The sequence below is a fragment of the Narcine bancroftii genome, chromosome 3 (assembly GCF_036971445.1).
Source record: "Narcine bancroftii isolate sNarBan1 chromosome 3, sNarBan1.hap1, whole genome shotgun sequence".
In the NCBI taxonomy this organism is placed as follows: domain Eukaryota; kingdom Metazoa; phylum Chordata; class Chondrichthyes; order Torpediniformes; family Narcinidae; genus Narcine; species Narcine bancroftii.
The window spans coordinates 287,642,905-287,663,545 of record NC_091471.1 but is presented as its reverse complement, the minus strand read 5'-3'; the positions used below and the strand labels follow the sequence as shown (position 1 = coordinate 287,663,545).

The window sequence follows — 20,641 nt, the reverse complement described above, 5'->3', positions numbered from 1 at the left end:
CTGAAGTGGTTGACTTATCTGTCGTACCACAACTTTTGTGACAGTCTCTTATTGAGAAGCTGGGTTTTACCTCTTGTGGCTTATGCATTTGAGGTTCAAGTAGCTTCCTTGAGACAGGGAGAGCAGTGTGTGTTTGCCTTGACATTAGTGTTTGCGCAGGAGAGCCTTTTCTGAGTTTTATGAGGTTAAGGAAATTTCTCCATGAATTGCTTGGCACTTTGGACAGCTCTTTCAGCTAGCCATTAGATTGGGTTATGTGAGTAAAGTCCCACTGACGGCAAAGTCCTTGAATCGCTGGCTTGTAAACTGTCTGGCATTGTCTGATATGTGGTGCTTCATGAAAAGTGTCTCTTGAGTTTTGCTGAGTTAACATCATGAAGCAAGTCAATCTCAGACCATCCTGAATATGAGTCCATTAGCACCAAATACTCCTGACAGCACCAATCAAAGATGTCTGTTGCCACTGTTGACCAAGGCAGGTCTGGAATTGGATGAAGGAGGAGTGGTTCCTTTTGCTGGTGTGGTTTTGTGGTGATCCAGACAGAGCATGACTGTATCTCCTTGTTGATGTCATCTGTCATTGTAAACTATGTCTCTTGCTCTCCGTTTAGTAGCTTCTGTACCTGAATGCTGATGTACTCCTTTTGTAGTGACCCAGGAATGACAGCTTTCTGGATTTTCATGATGACCCCCCCCTCCCCCCTTCAACAGTTAGTTCTTCTCTGAAAGGAAAATAAGGACGAACAGCATGTGGAAGTCTACGCTGTTTGCTGGGCCACTCATATCTGATGAGAGTGCTGAGTGTCTGTAGGGTTGTGTCATCTGTTGTGTGTCTCTTTAACTCCTCTAAGCGAGAAGGGGACATGTAGTTGACTGTCATCACGTCAAAGTTGCCTTCCTCATCAGCTTGCTGAACTGTGGAACTCCTGGGATCTTGAGACGGAGTGTTGGCCAGGTACATTTGGTTTCTGCTTTTATACACGAAGGTGATGCTGTACTTTTCCTTTGTAGTCTTGGCAGTACTGCCTGCATGGGTTTCTTCAGTATAGAGACCAGGTGCTGGTGGTCCACCTCTATGGTCACCTGCTTGCCGTAAATATAATTATGGAATTTTTAACATGTAAGAAGCACTGCCCGACTGCTCTTTTTCGACCTGACCATATCTTGTTTCTGTGTCAGTTAGTGTTCATGAAGCATAGGCTAAGGGTTTTCCTTCCTGCAAACAGGCTGCACCTAGTCCATACTGTGAAGTATCACCGGTAAGTGTCTACAGCTTACTGACGTCGTAATGAAACAGAACCAGAGAGTAAGACGTGTGCTTCTTTGCTGCTGCTCATGCCAAGCCCATTCATTGTCCTTGTGTAGTAGTTGTCACAGTGGAGCCATCAGCTGACTGGTATTTGGAGTAAATTTTCCAGAGTAGTTGACCATCCCCAGGAATCTTTGCAAAGCTGGGACATCTCCCAGTACTGGCATTTCACTGATTGCTTTTGTTTTGGAGGCCTTGAGGCTTTCACTCTTGAAAACGTGACCAACGTAGCTGACCTGATTTAGCCAGAACCCGCCCTTGTGAGGATTAAGCCTCAGGTTCACCTCTCTAGCACAGCTGAGCATTTCCCTCAAGTTGGCATCGTGTACTTCCACCTTTTTTATTCCAATGATTATGTGGTTGACCATGATTGCACATATTGCTGGGATATCCAGCAAAAATCTATTCCATGGAGCACTGGAACACTTCACTGGCAGAGTTGAGTCCGAATAGCATCTGTCGTGACTAAAACAAGTACTGAAGGTAGTGAGCAATGATGATTTGTGGTCAAGTGAAATCTGCCAAAGGAGTTCCTTGCATCTAAGACCAAAAACACAGCTGCGTTCGTCATTTGTGCAGCCACTTCTCCCACAGTACGCATAGGGTGATGTGGCCTTTTCAGAGCAGCATTCAGGTCTCTTGGATTGATGCATATTCTGACTGCTTGTTTGTCCTTTTTGTTGGCGGCCACCGTAGAAGTTACCCAATCGGTTGGCTTAGAAATCAGAGTGATGGGACCCAATTCGTGCATCCTGTCTAGCTCAGCTTTGACTCTGTCCCTCATAGCCACAGGAATACGATGTGCAGGATGAACAATTGGTCTCACTTCCGGGTCAAGACTCATGGAATAGGTTGCGGGTAGCTTTCCAAGCTCACCAGAAGAAAGGTTGCTGTATTCGGCATGAATTTGATGTGACAGATTATTTTCAGTCGGGCTTAACTGGTGAACGTCTTTGCTGAATGAGACCAGCCCCATTTGAATGCATCCACGTAGCCCTTGCAGTGGCAGAACATCCTCATGAACAATGAAAAATGGCAATGTGTATAGGTGTCCCTCTAGGTAGCCCTGCAACTTAACTGTACCAACCGTTTTGCATTTTGCTACCCCCATATGCAATAAGGCTTGTGGATTTAATGCGTGCTCTTGTTTGTTCTTCACTCGATACTCGCTCAAATACTTTTTTGACAAGACATTACACTTGGTGCCTGTGTCAACTTTATTTTTAACTGAAGTGCCATTAACTTGCACAGAGACAAAAGCTTCATAATTTTCTTCTATTTGTTCCTCAGTTGAATCAACAGCCATTTGCAGAGTTATATGATCGACATAGCATGCCTCATTTGTATCACTATCAGCTTGGTCTGATTCTCTCTGGTGAACATTCTCCTAGGTCTCTGCCTATTGTAGGTCTGTTTTTTGGACAAAGCATTTGTTTAAATTATTCCATTTTTTTCCAGGCATGGCACTGTTGACCAAAAGCTGGATATTTGTCTCTTTTAGCTGCATGATCACCTCCACAGTTATTGCAGTTAGCAATAAACTGTGTCACAATCTTTTTCTGGCTGATTCTTCATTTTTGTCTCCTACTTTTGTTTTCTCATGAACCTTGCCTGGACTGCATCAATATTTGAGATTGAATGTTCTGGAGAAGCCAGTGTTTGTCATCTTCTTCGTTCAATTCATGAACTTGACAGATGGAGATAGCCTTAGCTAATGTCAAATCACTATCTTGCAGTAGTTCTTCACTCCAAAACTGTAGCTTTTCACTTTGATTCCTAAACCATGGACATGTGAGTCAATTGTCTCACCAGCTTTCTGATTTTGTGTGTTGAACTTGAGTCTTTCCATAATAACATGGGTTTGAAGGTTGCCCGTCTCTCTAAATTTTCTCTTGAGGCATTCAAGATCCTCTTTGGATTCCGCGGTAACAAGGATTGGTCCTCTCTCGCCAAGATCTCTCACTTCTCCCGCATACACTGAAGACCATTCACGTTCAATGGTCTCCGGTCCTGATATATTGAGGAGAATGTATGCTTGAGTATGGGCTGGCTTGTCAAAGTGTTTCGCCTCAACGAAAATATATATTTGTTCAAAGATCCACCAGCTTTTGGCAATGTTACCATCAAAGAGAAGTGGGTCAGGCCTCCAGAATCCATCTGTCATATTTACTCTTTAGCTGTGCTGCCATGGCTGGCTTAGTGGTCCTTGCTCAAAAAAAATACCAGATGAAAAACATTAACTTTGAAAATTCAGGGACATTCCACTTCTGACACCAGGTTGTGAGTTTATATAAATGAAAGCAAGTGGATTAACTTTAAACCTAGTTTATTAACTATATACATAGAGGATGCAAAGTAACAGAATATGGCTACTGGAGTATGCCAACATCCCCAGAACCCTAGTAACGCGGATGTACAGGATATGAACACAGTGACTGATCTATAGAGATGATAAAGGTTGCCAATCTTTGGAATTGGAATTGCCCCTACAAGGCAGGAGCAAGAAGTAATTTAATATATTTAAGGCAGAGATTAACAGACATTTGATCTAGGAGTAAGGGGAAAATTCAAGGAATTAGTGCTGAAGCTAAGACTGGATTAGCCTTTATTTTATTGAATGGTGGGATAGGCTCGAGAGGCTGAGTTGCCCACTGATTTTGTTTTTTTGTGTTCTTAATGGAATCCAAATAAATTAAAGGAATATTAAAGACAGCATTTCTTTCAAAAATGAAGCTCCAGAGACATTGCAGTACATATGCTCCTGCGAGCCTTTCCCAAGGATGAAACTGAAAGATTGTTTACAGGGAAAATGAAACCTAATTTTAGAGGCAAGTATAATTTTCCACTGCTGCCAAAATGGAGATGCAAAAGTAGGAGAAAGTTCTATGGTACCATCTGCTGGGCCAGTTTTGAAATGACAGGGTGACCTTTGATGCACAGATTCCTATTTGAAGTATGCCTAGTCCTGGAATAAAATATGATGAAAGAGAGGTCGTAACATTTTAACGGAACATGGATAGATACAAGCAAATTTTGATTGGCAACATATAAATATTTAACAATGTTGGTGAGCTGAAAAAACCATCAACTCGGATGGTTAAAGTGAATGGTTCTGTGGTGGGGGTTATGATCCTATTTCACGGTCCTGTTCCTGACAGATGCTCCCTTTTTTGTCATGTTGGATGATAATATATAAATAGGTGTAGCTGGGCTGACTTCAGAAAACAAAGCTGATCTGCTTTAGATTCAATGTCTTTGCCTGCTCTCCATTCTAACTATGAAGGTGAAACTCCTAAATCACAACAAAATTTATGATACATTTGTTTGAATTTACATGCTGTCATTTTCCCAATATCTTTGAAGTGATGTTCCAAATTAGTCAATACAGTACAGTTTTTTATAAATTATGAAAAACAATTTCCTTAAGTAGTGCAGCTATTGCACTCCAAAGGTAAGTCATTGGTCATAGGAGTAATTTATTCTAAAAGATCCACCCTCAGATTTCATCGGAATAGCTTGCATTTTGACCCTAACTTCCTCATAGAGATGCATAGCACAGCTCCCTCTTGTACTGGCTTCAGTACTTGAATGTCCCCCTTATATGATGACTGAAATTGGACATTTGACTGGAACAGTGCACCTCAGACACCCTCAGACTTCGACCGTCTTTGTAATAAAACTTCAAAAAAGTTCTTAACCATATTTTCCTATCATATAAAACACTGCAGTTTTTATTAAATGTGGAAGCTACTAGGAGCCAGCAATGCAAATTAAAATGTCCAAATGAAATGGAAAATGTTATTTATGGCACATTTATGACTAGGGAATTGAGGACTTATGTAAAGGATAAATGAGTTAGGTTTCTTGGCAATTCATGAGTGAGTTTGGATGTGGTACACATGGTTTACTTTGCACTGATTACAGATCGGTCGGTGTCTGGGTCATTGCTGCAGAATTCCTAATAATATCCCAGTGGTGGCTGAAGCATAGCGTAAATGAACCTGTCTCTGGGAATCATTCCCATTGCTTTTCCCAGCTGGCTTGGAAAAGACTAGTGAATAAATATTTTCAAATGTTCATCCTGGATGGTGTTGCTCTTCCGACATCACAGCTGTAAAATAAAATAGAAATAGGAAGAAGTCTTCAAGCGCCTTGGCTGTTCCATAATTTAATAAGATCATGTGTGATCCTGTGCCTTCTCCACCTTTTGCCCTGTTTCCGTATTTTATGATGTCCTTAAGTGTCCAAAAACCCATTTATCTCAGCCTTGAATTTACTTAATGATGAGGTAGTGAATTCCAAAGCCCCTGTTGTAGCCTCCTTGACATGAGAGAGACTGGATGTAGACTTGGAGACCGTTTTGTTGAATACCTTTGCTTTGTCCATTGCAATATCAGGGACCTCCCAAAGGCCAACCATTTTAATTTCATTCACTTTCCCTCACTGACATGTCAATCCACGGTCTCATGCACTGTCAAACTGAGGCTACCTGCAAATTGGAGAAACAACACCTAGTATTCTGTCTGAGCACTCTCGAACCAGAGAGCATAACATTGAGTTCTCCAGTTTCTGCTAACAGCACCCTATCCTTCCCCGCCCCCCCCTCAAGTCTCTCTCTGTTCTAGCTGTCTGTCTCCTTTCCTCCAGCTTCCCACTCCATTCTATTCCCTCTCCATTCGGAGAACTATCCCCTCCCCATCACTCCTCGGTTTTTTTTCTCTTCTGCCTTCCCACCTATGACATCCCAACTGTTAGTCTGTGTTCCTCCCTCTGCCTCTTCCTCCCTTCCTACTTCCACTTTTTTATTCAGGTGCCTGCCTGCATTTTGCTTGATGAAGAGCTCAGGTCCGAAACATAGGTTATCCTTTCCTTTCTAGAGATGCTGTGTTTCCTGGTGAGTTTCCCCAGAACTTTTGTGTTATTACCCTACAATCCCAGCATCTGCAGACTTTTCTGTTTAACCTGAATTCCAAAGACCATTGAGTTAAAGGGATTAGTCTCTCAGCATCTCTCCTATTAAGCCACTTAGATTTTTATCTCAATTAGATCATACCTCATTCTTCTGTTTGAATGAGTATACTCAAACTCTTTCATTGGATAACCACTCATTCCAGTAAACCTACACTGTTCTGGTTTATAATTATTATGGAGAGTATTGTGACCAAATGAGGTTTTACCACCCCCCCCCTTCCTTATTTTAATACTCCTGACTCCTTTGCAATAAAGGGCAATTGGTATGGTGACTTCCCAATTGCTTGGTTCTATCTGAATACTTACTTTTTTCATCTAATGAGCCAGTGCACCAACACTGTACGGTTGCTATCATTGGTTTACCATCACTTAAAAAACACATAGCTCCCTAGCTGTTCATTATCACTATTACTTCTATGGATGAGGGGGCACGTGTAATATATCCACAATAAAAACAGATGCTGGAAACCCTCAGTAAGTTGGACAGCATCTGTGGAAAGAGAAACTGGGTTAATGATTCAGGCTGAAAACCCTTAGTCAATATTGAATTGAATGACTTTGCTCTTTTACTCAGATTTTTTTTCAGTCAAACCCAAAATGTTCTTTTTCTTTTTAATATATTTTTATTGATTTGGAAGAGAGAAATGTTACATATTGACCACACAACCACACAGCTTAATACAATACTCAATATGAAGTAGTTTATATTGTCTTGTATACAATGCTCAGATACAATGCAAATTCCCTGAGGAAAACTTCCCCTCATATTCTAATATTACAACATATTCATGGTAAATTATCTAATTAGAATAATATCTACTTTCTAAAGAGAAAAAAAAAGAAAAGAAGATAAAGAACAAAAAAAAAACCCTCCCCATTCTAATCCTACTTCTCCATGGTCACCAGTGAATAATATGTAAAGAATTGAGTTTTGGCTCCCAGTCAACAGACCCTGTCAAATTCAGTCATTAACTCTTTAATATTATATCTAATTTTCTCCAAGCTCAAACAAGACATAATATCCTATATCCATTGCATATGAGTTGGTGGTAAACTATCTTCTCACTTCATCAAAATTGCTCATCTGGTTATCAGTGAAGTAAACTCTACAATTCTTTTTTGAATTAAGTTCAAGGAAATAGTTTCTTGTTGAGAATAACCAAACAAAGCAATAAAGGGGCAAAGTTCCACTTTAATTCTAAAGCTCTCTGACAATGTTTGGAAAAATTGTTCCCAGATATCTTTTCATTTTGGACATTCCCAAATCATATGGATCAGAGAGGCCTCGAGGATTTTACATTTATCAACATCAGAATAAAAATGAGATAGTTTAGCTTTGGACATATGTATTCTATGTACCACTTTAAATTGTAACAAATGTTGTTGTGGACAAAATGAGGTATTATTTATCAGGTCAAGTGTAATATCCCAATCTTCAACTGGAATTGATATTAAAAATGTTCCTTATTACAATTTTTTAAAAATAGCATTTTAAACATAATTATAAGGCAGAATTAAATAATATCCTCGTGATAAATCGTAGAATCACATATTTTATCTATTTTGTGCCCAATCAGGCTATGTGAAAGGTTCCACTCTCTGCTTTTCGTCTGAAGACCTGAACGCTTCTCTTGTCAAATATAGAACAATCAGTACAGAAACAGGTCCTTTGGCCCTTATAGTCCGTGCCAAACTATTATTCTCCTTAGTTCCACTTAGTTGCCCTCCATACCTCTCTAATTCATTTACTTGTCCAAATTCTTTTTAAAAATTAAAATTGAACTGGCATTCACCATTTCAGCTGGCAGCTCATTCACACTCCTACCATTCTCTGTGTGAAGAAGTTCCCCCTAATATTCCCTCTAAACCTTCCCCCTTTCATCCTTAACCCGTGTCCTCTGGTTTGTATCTCACCTACCCTCAGAAGAAAAAGACTACCTACATTTACTCTGTCTAGGCCCCTCATAATTTTAAATACCTCTATCAAAGATATGTTCCTTCAGAGAGTTGTAACTAAAAGTAATTGCACCCTTTTAAACAGTGCATTCCCAGCCAGAGCGATTTGCTGTGTAAGCATGTTAATAGCACCTTAGTGTAGCGGTCAGCATAAAGTGTTAGTAAGGAACTTGTATATTCTCCCTGTGTCCACGTGGGCTTCCTCCAGGTGTTGCAGTTTCTTCCCACGTTCCAAAGATATATTGGGTTAGTAGATTAATTGGTCACATTGGTGTAATTGGGTAGTGCCAGAAGGGCCTGTTACCCTGCTGTATCTCTATGAAATGAAATAATTCCTCCTTCTGATGAGGATCATTAACCTAAAACATTAAAACTCAGTTTCTCTCTCCTCAGATGCTGCCCAAAATGTAAAGATTTTCCAAAGCTCTCTGTTTTATTCTAGATTTTCTCTACCTGCAATTTTCTTTTTTGTTTTCAATTTCATATCTCTCACTTTGCTCTGAATCCTGATTAGCAACTGTTTTGCCAGTGGACGTCCTATATAATTTATCAAGAATTCTGTAACTTTAAATCTATTAAATCTTCCCTTCACCTTCTCTACTTTAAGTAAACTAACTGATATTTCTTAATCTCCCAAAATAATTGAATAATTCCCAGTAAATCTCATCAGCAGCTTCATTGGGGACATAATCAAATATTACCCAAAAGTTATTTAATTGTTTGTCATACCTTCTGGCCATTATAATGTTAGGCTTGTCCTTCATTGGACACTTTTAGAATTACATCATGCTCAGATTGGTTAATCATAAATTATTCGTTTTTGTTTACAGTCTCTGAACTAACTTTATTGACCTGATTTTTGGACATTGGACTTCATCCTTCCAAAACTTCCAACTCTCACTGCTGTGCCTCTCAAATTACTCAGCCTGTGGGATGGACTAGCAGCAGACACTGGAGGTAGTTTGTAGTATTCTCAGATCCATACTCTGTTATAATGATTAGATTCGATTCAACTTTATTGTCATTGTGCTAAATAAAGTCCAAAGCTAATGAAATACAATTAGCATCCAACCAGAAGTAAAAAATAGTGCTATATACAAATAATTATGTGCAAATAAAAAGAAGCGCATTCATCAAGCAAACAATTATAGAAGTACTGACAGTACAATGTGAGTGCAGGACCACTTAGCACTGGGATTTAAGGTTCATTAGGGTCACAGCCTCGGGGGGGGGGGGAAAAAAGCTCTTCCTGAGTCTGCTGGTTCAAGAGTGAAGGCTCCAGTTGCGCCTACCAGATGCGAGAAGGTTAAAAAGTCTATAGTTTGGGTGTGATGCATCCTTGATGATGCTGTTCAACCTGCCCCGACAGCGCTCCTGATAGATGCTCTCAGTGGTGGGCAATTGAATGATAGGCTTCCTAGCTACCATGAGTTCTTTGGACCCTTTGGATGGACAATGCCCCGAATGATGGTGAGAATTGAAAGATTTATTTCCCCCAAATTTTCAGGGATGATTTGCCTGTTTCCATCAGACCCATCCTATTGTTAGTATTCACAACCTTTTGCTTGAGCTTTCATTTACTTAGTGACCATGAAGTGCTTTATGGGAACTGAAAGTAAAACCATTTACACCATTTTATAACTTTTCATGATGTTTTTGCGGTTTTGATGATTCTGTTTGCTGCTTGTGGTGTATCCTATCAATGGTGATTGAGTGGAGTTTGCATGTTTTCCCTGTGACCATGTAGGCTTCCTCACTTGCGAGAACCATTCTGCTTTGCTTTGATTAGTTCCACAAGGTCTTTGATGCTTATCTGAGAGAACATGGGCACAGTTTAACACTTCATTTAAGAGATAACACTAAAAACAGTGCAGCACTTGCCTTTCAACAGAGTGAAATATAAGCCTTAAGAATTATGAAGGAATGAAGGAAATATATTTTTGAATAAATAAATGACAGCACTCTAATGTTGATGCTTATATAGAAGGAAGACAAAAGAAAATGACTAAGAGCATAAATTCATATCTATAGGACTAATTCACAGAAGTCTACGCTGCTGAAGATCCAGCTGCGCTGGGTGGGTCACGTCTCCAGAATGGAGGACCATCGCCTTCCCAAGATCGTGTTCTATGGCGAGCTCTCCACTGGCCACCGTGACAGAGGTGCACCAAAGAAAAGGTACAAGGACTGCCTAAAGAAATCTCTTGGTGCCTGCCACATTGACCACCGCCAGTGGGCTGATCTCGCCTCAAACCGTGCATCTTGGCGCCTCACAGTTCGGCGGGTGGCAACCTCCTTTGAAGAAGACCGCAGAGCCCACCTCACTGACAAAAGGCAAAGGAGGAAAAACCCAACACCCAACCCCAACCCACCAATTTTCCCCTGCAGCCGCTGCAACCGTGTCTGCCTGTCCCGCATTGGACTTGTCAGCCACAAACGAGCCTGCAGCTGACGTGGACCTTTACCCCCTCCATAAATCTTCGTCCGCGAAGCCAAGCCAAAGAAAAGAAAGAAATGAAATTAAAAGGGTTGAGTGCAGACATGGGCCCAGAAGTCAGGGGTGACCTCAAACTGTAGGTTACAAAAATAGGAGGCAAGGAAGATGGTTGCTGGGGACCTGACAAGCATGTTTGCATTTTCATTAACCAAGCCTTTGTTACTGGATGTCCAGAAGTCTATAAATATCGTTCCTTTATTCAAGAAGGACAGCAAGGATAAGCCAGATAACTGCAGGCCAGTGTGTCTTACATCTCTGGGAGGGAAACTACTGCAAAGAGATCTAAGGATCAGGGACTTATTTTTCTTGGAATAGTAGGATAAATTCAGGATAGACAACAGGATTTTGGTAAATACATCCTGTCTCTCAAATTTGATTGAATTTTTTAGGAGTGTCTTGGGTAAACTTGTACCTCTCATTTTGTTCATTTTAGATTGGTCACAGTGTTTGAGCTACCGAAAGAAAATAGACACACACCGAGAGCAGTTCAGTTTATACAAATGTTTATTACAAATTCAAAAGCTGATTTCACACTACAATATGCAAGCCCTTCCCAATTATACTTATCAACGCCTGGACTGGTCCCAACTGCCGAAGCGAGGCAACGACTGCACACTTGTAGTAGGTTGTCAGGGCGCTGGTAGCAGCTTCTCCACCTCCCCCGACCGGGACGTTGCTTGGACTCTGGCTGTTCTTCCTTCTTGACACCCCTTGGAGAGTCTAAACTTCAGCAGCAGGACCACAGGCTTATATTCCCCAAAAACAATTAATCATGCACCTACTCCTTCTAATATTTGTCAGTCAAAATCAAAACTGAACATTACATTCTACAATTTAGAAGATTAATTATTATGCAACCAGGATGTTATGATTTTCTGGTTTATCTCGTAGATACAAAGACTTATTAAAACTTCTCGAGCAAGACAGGTTGTGACCAATTCGTCAATTTCAGAGTGTTGCATTTGACAACTGCTTTCCCTGGGCCTCACAGTGGAATTCCATTTCAAAGTGTATCTTCAGATAAGTTTAATTACATCTGCTAGTTCTGAAAGTAAGGTGACCTGCATGTGGACCCAGTGTCGTCAGTTCCACGTAAGCAAAAAAGCATCTGGGTACATGGTTTTAATCCTCCATTACAAGGAGGTACTTAAGTATGTGATGTAGACTTTATTGAGGCCTTTGACAGGATCCTGCATAATGGGCTGGTCCAAAAAGTTAGAACCCATGGAATTCAAGATATGCTGGCAAGATGGATCCAAAGATGGCTTGATAATCCGAGGCAGAGGGTGGTGGAGGATAATGGAACTTTGTGACTAGTAGTTAAACACAGGGATTGGTGCAAGAACCTTTGATGTTTGTGACATACAGTAACTTGGATGAGAATACAAGAGGAATGACATGTAAGTATGCAGATCACAAGAAAGGTTCTCTAAAGCTACCGCATGATATAAATCAGTTGGAAAGTTGGACAGAGCAATGGCAAATGGAACTTGATCTTGAGAAATGCAAAGTGATTCATCCTTGTGAATTTATTCTCATCCAAGTTACTGTATGTCACAAACATCAAAAGTTCTTGCACCAATCCCTGTGTTTAACTACGAGTCACAAAGTTCCATTATCCTCCACCACCCTCTGCCTCGGATTATCAAGCCATCTTTGGATCCATCTTGCCAGCATGTCTTGAATTCCATGGGTTCTAACTTTTTGGACCAGCCCATTATGCAGGATCCTGTCAAAGGCCTCAGTAAAGTCCACATCACATACTTAAGTACCTCCTAAAAAATTCAAGCCCTACCATTTACCAGAATAAATGGTAGGGCTTGAAGTAGTGTTGAAGAATAAAGGCACCTTGGGGTACATGTAAAGTCTGTCCGTGCTGCAAATGTATCAGTGAATAAAAAACACAGCAAAGATGCACAGAACCAGTTTTTATAAACAATTTTAATTCTGTTATAACACTGGTAGGAGAGAGAGAGAGAGATACAATACTATGAAATATCAGTGATATTCTTATCGTGCTGTCTCAAAGTTCATAGAGAAATGGGTCATTTTTTATAGTAAATTTTAGATCATTCACGTGTTCTAACTCGTTGAAAACAGCTTTCATATTTGTTCATGGACAGAATTTCTTTGTTTTAGCTAGAGATGTCTCCAAAACCTCTAATTACTCCCTAGCTTCCATTACTCATTCAATCCTGACACAACTAATGTCTCCTACAGGTGAAGGATGACTGTCTTTCTTGGGACAAAAGCCATTATGGCTGATTTATGTGGCAACCCTTCTGAGGAGATGTAAGCCTGGAGTCTTTTTTTTTTCCCACAGGGTTCACATTTAATTTAAAAAGTTAATCTATATTTACAATCCCATAATCCTTAGCAATAACAATTGGCCACGTACAATGTAAAAATACACAGAATTCTTTATAATGTACAAAATAGTGCTTAAATAACCACAAATCCTTTACATACATGCACATTGATCTGTGGAAGTGCATAGTTGGATAGGTGGTGAAGGAGGCATAGGCTTAGAATATAAGAGTTTGAATGTGATGTTTCTCTTTCTTTGGCTTGGCTTCGCGGACGAAGATTTACGGAGGGGTAATGTCCACGTCAGCTGCAGGCTCGTTTGTGGCTGACAAGTCCGATGCGGGACAGGCAGACACGGTTGCAGCGGTTGCAAGGGAAAATTGGTGGGTTGGGTGTTGGGTTTTTCCTCCTTTGTCTTTTGTCAGTGAGGTGGGCTCTGCGGTCTTCTTCAAAGGAGGTTGCTGCCCGCCGAACTGTGAGGTGCCAAGATGCACGGTTTGAGGCGATATCAGCCCACTGGCAGTGGTCAATGTGTCAGGCACCAAGAGATTTCTTTAGGCAGTCCTTGTACTTCTTCTTTGTGATGTATCAACTTCATAAGCAGTCACATCTGTCTCTGACTCTCTTGAATAGCTGGGATGACATTGGTCTCTTCCATACAAAAGTCTGATGCAAAATGCCTATTCAGTTCATCCGGAATTTCTTTGTTTACATTACCACTTCTCCAGCACGGTTCCTGATAGGACTCTTGTAAGGTATATAATTGGTTCTTTTGGAAATAAGTTGAATTTTCCACTGCTATTGGATGTGCAGACAAACTGTTTTGGATGACCACAACAGATTTGTTTAAAGGACAACTAATTAGAGTCCAGGACTGACATGTTCCAGTGCAAAGGAAGAATGGCAAAGTCAGAGAACCTTGCATGAGGAGAGAGGTGATTAACTTAGTCATCGTGTATGTAAGGTTCAGGAAGCTACAATCAGACAGGACCTTGGAGGAATATTAACATTGAAGGAAAGAGCTCAAGCAGGGCATTAGGAAGGCCAAAAGGGGCCATGAAATAGAAAAATAGGCGCAGGAGAAGGCCATTTGGCCCTTCAATATGAATATGGCTGATCAGTACCCAGTTCCTGCCTTCTCCCCATACCCCTTGATCCCCTTAGCAACAAGGGCCAAATCCTACTCTTAAATATTGACAAGGAACCGGCCTCAACTACTTCCTGTGGCAAATAATTCCACAGATCCACCACCCTCCGAGAGAAGAAATTTTTCCTCATCTCAGTCCTAAAAAACTTCCCCCTTATCCTTAAACTGTGACGCCCGGTTCTAGTTTTTCCCAGCATTGGAAACAACCTCCCTGTCTCTAGTCTGTCTAAATCCTTAAGAATTTTATATATTTCTATAAGATCCCCCCTCAATCTTCTAAATTCCAGAGAATACAAGCCTAATCTATCCAATGTTTCTTCATATGCAAGTCCTTCAATCCCTGGTATCAGTCTCGTGAATCTTCTCTGCACCTCCTCTATGGTGAGAATTGTCCTTCCTCAGATAAGGAGACCAAAACTGTACGCGGTATTCCAGATGTCGTCTCACCAAGGCCCTGTACAGCTGTAGCAGGATCTCTGTACTCCTGTACTCAAATCCTTTTGCTATGAATGCCAACATAGCATTCGCCTTCCTCACCACCTGCTGCATCTGCCCGCCCATTTTCAATGACAGATGCACAGCAACACCCAAGTCTCTCTGCATCTTCCCTTTTCATAAATGAACTACCATTTAGATAATAGACCTTGGCAAGAGGGATTAGAAACAATCCCAGGACATTTTGTACTTACCAGGGAGAGGATAAGACTGCTCAAGGTCAAAGGAGGAGGTTTATGCCTGGAGTCAAAAGAAATGGGCATGGTACCAAATGACTACATCAGTGTTTGCCAATGAGATGGACATGGATAGAGAAAGGGAGCATAATGTGGAGAATGCTGTTGCATTTGGGCATTTTGAGATCAAGAAAGGGGTGATCTTTTTTTGAGGAGCATTAAGGTAGTAGCATTAAGGAACATTAAGGTAGTCAGGTCTTTTGAGGAGATGGCGAAGATGGTTGATGAGGGTAGGCGCAGTGGATGTTGTCTACGTGGACTTTAGTAAGGAGTTTGACAAGGTCCCTCATGGTAGACTGATTTAGAATTTGTAGAAGCATGGGATCCATGGTGAGCTGATAGTTTGGATATGGAATTGGTAATGGTGGAAGGCTACCATCAGACAGGACTCTGGACGAATATGATCATTGCAGGAAAGAGCTCAAGCAGGGGTGGAAACTTGTTTCACAGGGTGGGAATCCGATTTGTGATAAACTGTTCATGAATGACTTGGATGAAAAAGTTGGTGGGTGAGTTAATAAGCTTGGAGATGATACAAAGATTGGTGGTGACGTTGACAGTGTGGAGGGTCATCAAAGAATTCAACAGGATATAGATCAGTTATAGACTTGGGTAGATAAATAGCAGATGGAGTTTTTCTTTGGACAAATGTGAGGTATTGCATTTTGGGAGGGGAATGTATTTAGTTATTGATATATTAATTTATAGAGGGATCTGATGATCCAGGTCCATAGTTCATTGAAAATGGGCATGCCAGTAGACAGGGTGGTAAAGAAGATATATGGCATATATGGCTTCATTGGGTGAGGCATTGAGTATAATAGTAAGGTCATGTAAAGGTAAAAGGTAAGAGTTCCATTATTGTAATGTAATATTACACTTAGAATGTAACATGCATGAAATTCTTTAACTTTGTCTACTGTAAGGAAGACAGAGAATCACCACTCTGTCCAGCGCCCCTCACAAAAATGAGGCCCCAGCGAGGAACAAACTCGCGACCTCTGGCTTACAAGACCCTAACCACTGAGCTAATGGTGCAACTTTGGTTAGGTTGCACTTATAATATTGTGAGCAATCTGGTCATCCCATTACAGGAAGGATGTGGAGGATTTGGAAAGGGTATAGAAGAGGTTTACCAGGATGTGGTGTAGTTTAGAGAATATGAATCATAGGGAGAGATTGGACAAACTTGGGTTGTTTTCTCTGGAGTGCTGGAGACTGAGCGGAGAGTAACAAAGTTGTTTAAAATCATGATAAAGTGGACAGTCAGAATCTTTTCCCTAGGGAAAAGGCATCACACATGAGAGGACCCATGTTTAAGAGGAGGGGAGCAAGTTTAAGGATGATATACAGGACAAATAATTTGCAGAGTGGTGGCCTGAACCAGGCTTCCAGAGGTAGTAGTGGAGGCAGATACAATTATAATGTTTAAAAGGTTTCTAGATAGATGCATGAAGGAGTTGAAGGAATTTCTGTTTGCTCCAAGCTGCAGAGCTTTAGTTCAATTAGGGCATCATGTTTGGCACAGACGTGGTCTGAATGGTCTGTTCCTGTGTTGTAATGGTCTGTGGACTATATAAACAAATTTGAATTAAGCTAAGAAGGGATTTCAAAATATGAACTCTGATAAAATCCTGGTAATTCCACTGATTGGGGAAATCAGTAATAAGTAGGGGTGAATGATAGAAGGATCATTGTGTAGAGAGTTTATAGAGCAGAGAACAATTTGCCCCAGGACACAGATTGAACCTTTCAAGCAAAGAACAAATAAACTTTGAAGATAACAGAGCAATGTTGACAGAGCTGACCAGAGAGGTTGACTTTGAATTTCAGAGGATTTATTTAAATATACTTTGCCTGTGAAACAGCCTTTGATTCATTGTTAAGACCCATTGACCAGGATTCCCAGATCTTCTATTTCCTTGGATGGTAGAAGCTTCATTAAAGATACATCATAGGATTCAAAGTATTTTACAACCAGACAGCAGGCTCTTCAGCCCAACCTAAGCTGCATTTGGATCTCCTTAATTTTTTCTATCCCTGTACCTGTCTAAATATCTTTGAACCATGCTATTGTACCCACTCATATCACTTTGGCTAGTGGCTCATTCCTTATACCCATCATCCTCTCTGCAAAAATGGTGCTCCTCAGGTCCCTATTAAATCTTTCCCCTCTCATCGTGAAACCATAGTTTTAATCTCCCCTGGAAAAAGACCTTGCCTTATCTATGACCCTTATGATTTTCTAAACTTCTATAAGGTCACTCCAAGGATAAAATTCCCACCATGTCCAGCCTCTCCTTAGAACTCAAGACTGACATGAGCCTTTTCTGTACCCTTTCCATCATAATGACATTTCTCCCATAGTTGGACAACCAGAACTCCACACAATGCTCCAGGTGTGGCCTCACCAATGTCAGGTACAGTTGTAACATGCCGTGCCGACTCATAGTCTTTACCGCTGAAGGCAAATGTGCCAAAAGCCTTCTTCACTGACATGTCGCCACTTTTATATGCCTGTACCCTAGGTCTCTCTGTTCAATAACACTCTTCAAGGCCCTATTATTTACTGTAAGCCCTGCCCTGGTTTGATCTACCAAAAGCATCACATCAGATGCTTTCTTTGGATGTATTTCTTTGGAGAAATACATATTCAAAATCTTGTAGACACTGATTGATCCCTTGTGCAGTACTGGCTTAATTTTAGATTTTCCCTCACAGATATTTCCCCTTGATTTTGATATAAGTACTGTGTGACTTCTTGAGTAGATCTGAGTCAGAATATTTTCATTAAGGTGACACATCTGACTCCCCAATGCCTTTCCATCACCCAACAGGACACCTTAGGGGTTAAACGAAACATTGAATCAAAATTGGAAACATAAGAGACTGCAGATGCTGGAATCTAGAGCGATCGGACTGCCTAAAACCTGTTGATCTTTCAGCACAGGGAGATGTCGTTTCAGGAATGCTGCCAACTGGCACATTCCAGATTGCAGGAGTGCTTGCTGAGGGATGCTTTGAGGCTTGGCGCAGGAAATGCGAGGGCGCTGTGGGGAAGGACCACAGTCTAGAGTCCTTCCGTTACTGGGCATTAAGGTTGCTGAGACCAAGGGGAACCCCTTCAAACAACAGAGGGGAAGTAATGAGGAGGTGCCTTAGTGGTGTCATTGTAACAATGTACAGTAATGGAAATGTATGGGTACGAAACTAAGGGTGGGAAGAGACTTTGAACAGTTTTCCTTTAGTAAATAATGCATTATGAACGAAGTCTATTTTTGGTTTAAAAAAAAAATCAAATTGCTGGAGGAACTCAGCAGATCAGTTGGCAATTGCAGAAGGGATGAACATTTTGGATTGAAGCCCTGCTTCAGGAATAATAATGGAAAGGGAGGTAGGCGGTATTAAAAGGAAGATTATGAGGGGTCTGTTAGTGGATCAAAGAGGAGTGAAGAATGATGAATGGATGGAGCTTGGTGGCGATGTAGAAGGAATGGAGTTGGAAGAAGCAGAAAAGTTATCCGTAGAAACAGACAAAGGTGGAAGAAAAAAGAATGAAAATGCAGATGGAGCCAAGAAGGGGCAGGGGAGGGTGAAGGTGGAAACAGCTGCTGAAGGAAGGAGACTTGTGTAACCAAATCAAGAAGAGATGGTGTCCAAATGGGGACTGGAGGAGAGGGAATACAGTGTGTCGGTGGGAGGCTAGTGGATAAGGTGGAGGAGAGAGAGAGAGAGAGAGATGTGGTATCAGGGGGCTTGGGGGAGTGTTTGAAAAAAGAATGTGCGCGAGAGGACAGAGGTAGATGAAGAGAGACATAAAGAGGACAAGGTGGTTTGTTGGGGGTGGGGGGGAGTTATTTGAAGTTGGAGAATTCGTTGTTCACACTGTTGATTGTAGACTACCCAGGACATGGAGGAGATGATAACTAGCAGGTCAATGTGGGAATGAGGATGGGAACTAAAATGGCAAGCAGGTGGGAGCTCCACCTGGCTTGCGAAGACAGAATGCGGGTGCTCAGCGAAGCTTGATCTCACCGATGCAGAGAGCATTGGAAACACTCAGCAGGTCAAGTAGCATCTCAGGCAGGAGACACAGAATTAATAGTTCATAATTTTTATCAGAGTTTGTACAGGTTATTAACAGTCACCAAGGAATGGACAGGGATGTGTTGGAAGGGAAGGAAAGAGCTGAAGGGATGATCTGTGATAACTTTCCATTAGTCTGAATAAGCACAGGAGGCTCATCCTCAGCCAGGATAAAACTACCCACTTTCTTTTGGATTTTATTTGTAACTTTAACCATTAATTTTGTCCCTCACTGGTACAACATAGCTTTGGTGTTTACCACTGCAACAACCTGATAGGTTTCTTTACAAGTACTTCTCAAATCTTCAAGCCCTAACTCCCTGAAAGGCTGCAGAAATAGAGCTAAGTTACCCATTGCCGTCAACTCATCTGGTCTTCCTTCATTGTCAAGAGGATTTTAAAAACATTTAGTTTAATTTTATTTAATTTAGAGGTACAGCACGGTCACAGGCCCTTCGAGCCCACAAGCCCATGCTGCCCAAATACACCTCACCTGTGTGACCAATTAACCTACTGACCCCGTATGTCTTTGAAACCAGGGAGGAAACTGGAGCACCCGGAGGAAACCCATGTGGTCACAGGGAGAATGTGCAAACTCAGATTCGTACCTGGGTCGCTGGGCCTTTAAGTGTTAAGCCAACCACTATGCTACATTAATCGTGCTGTTTGTGCCATTGAACAGAACAGCACAGGAATGGCCCTTCAGCTCACAAAGTCTGTGCTGACCACGATCCAATTTAAAGTCATCCCACGTGTCTGCACATGGTCCGTATCCCTTCATTCCCTTCCTGTTCATGTGTCCATCTGAAAGCCTCTGCCTCTGGCAGCGTATTTCCAGACATACACCCCTCTCTGAGTAAACAAAAAACCTGGCTCATAAATCTCCTTTAAGCATCCCTCTCTTTGTTAAATCCATGCCCTCCAGTATACTCCATTTCGTAGACTGCAGCAGTTCAGGAAGGTGACTAACCACCATCTTCTCAAAGCCATACAGGTGTGGCAATACATGATGGGATTCTCAGTGACACCCTACGCTACCAATGAGTACTGGAAGATTGCCAATGTTGTATCATTTACTAAAAAAACAAGGAAGTAATTACAAGCTAACCTGTAACCAACACCAATGGCAAACAAATTATTGAAAAAAGTTCAGGTGCAATATATCTCACTATCAAGTTGATCAAGGGCAGCATGGCTCAATCACCATTGATCTTGGTCTCTCCTCACCTCTCTGATACCTGACTGTCATTGTCTCAGTTCTCTCCCAATGATACCCCATTCATAGGGTCTTCCTCCTCCATGGCTCCAGAATCCCAACCCCATCTTCCCACCAACCATCAGAGTTCCTCCAATCCAGCCGAAAGGACTTGGTTCAAGTTCACCTGTGCAAGGCAGAGTTTATTGGACACAATACACCAGGCCTGACGCGCAATAGAAATTTCCGTAAGACACACATTGGTCTGTTTCATTACACTGGTTTAACAAGCTATTCCCAGTGCTAAACAAACAGTACTTGTTATCCTACTCTCAAAATAAATGAAAATTATTTAATAAAGCATGCTGCTGATGTGATCAAATAATGGATTGGTTGGTGAAGAATGTACTTTCTTCAGTGATGTTGAGATCATGGTCTAAAG

At 41.3% G+C, this 20,641-nt stretch overlaps 1 protein-coding gene across 3 annotated transcripts in view; it reads left to right on the top strand.

The window, feature by feature from the left end:
* LOC138758912 (cyclic AMP-responsive element-binding protein 3-like protein 3) overlaps positions 1 to 20,641 on the top strand; it is an 83,100-nt gene that overhangs the window by 3,875 nt on the left and 58,584 nt on the right. For 2 of the 3 annotated variants that reach the window (XM_069928518.1, XM_069928515.1), the window contains exon 2: positions 9,067 to 9,193. The exons of the other annotated variant lie outside the window; for it this stretch is intronic. The gene's annotated coding sequence lies outside the window, so the exon portion shown is untranslated. The remainder of the gene's footprint in view (positions 1 to 9,066; positions 9,194 to 20,641) is intronic. 3 annotated transcript variants of the gene reach the window in all.